This window comes from Myotis davidii, unplaced genomic scaffold (assembly GCF_000327345.1).
Source record: "Myotis davidii unplaced genomic scaffold, ASM32734v1 scaffold609, whole genome shotgun sequence".
Lineage (NCBI taxonomy): Eukaryota > Metazoa > Chordata > Mammalia > Chiroptera > Vespertilionidae > Myotis > Myotis davidii.
The window spans coordinates 1,434,172-1,434,437 of record NW_006300164.1 but is presented as its reverse complement, the minus strand read 5'-3'; positions in this window follow the sequence as shown (position 1 = coordinate 1,434,437).

Sequence of the window (266 nt, the reverse complement as noted above, 5' to 3'; positions counted from 1 at the left end):
GGAGGGCCGGGAGCAGCGCCTCCCGGAGCCGCGCCCCCCGTGGGCTCAGCCGGCCCAGCGCCCATTGAAGAACTGCGGCTCCTCCTCGAATTAGGTTCTTTCCTGAAAGTGACTGAGCAGGAGGTCGGTCTTCAAGTCAAGACCCCAAGAGTTCAGGGACTTCCTACAGGGACCCTGAGGACAGGGTGGGGGTTCCCTGGGCAACGCGGGCTCTCAGGGCGCCCTGGGTGGGTGAGGTAAGAGCACAACGCGTCCCCCAGCGCCCG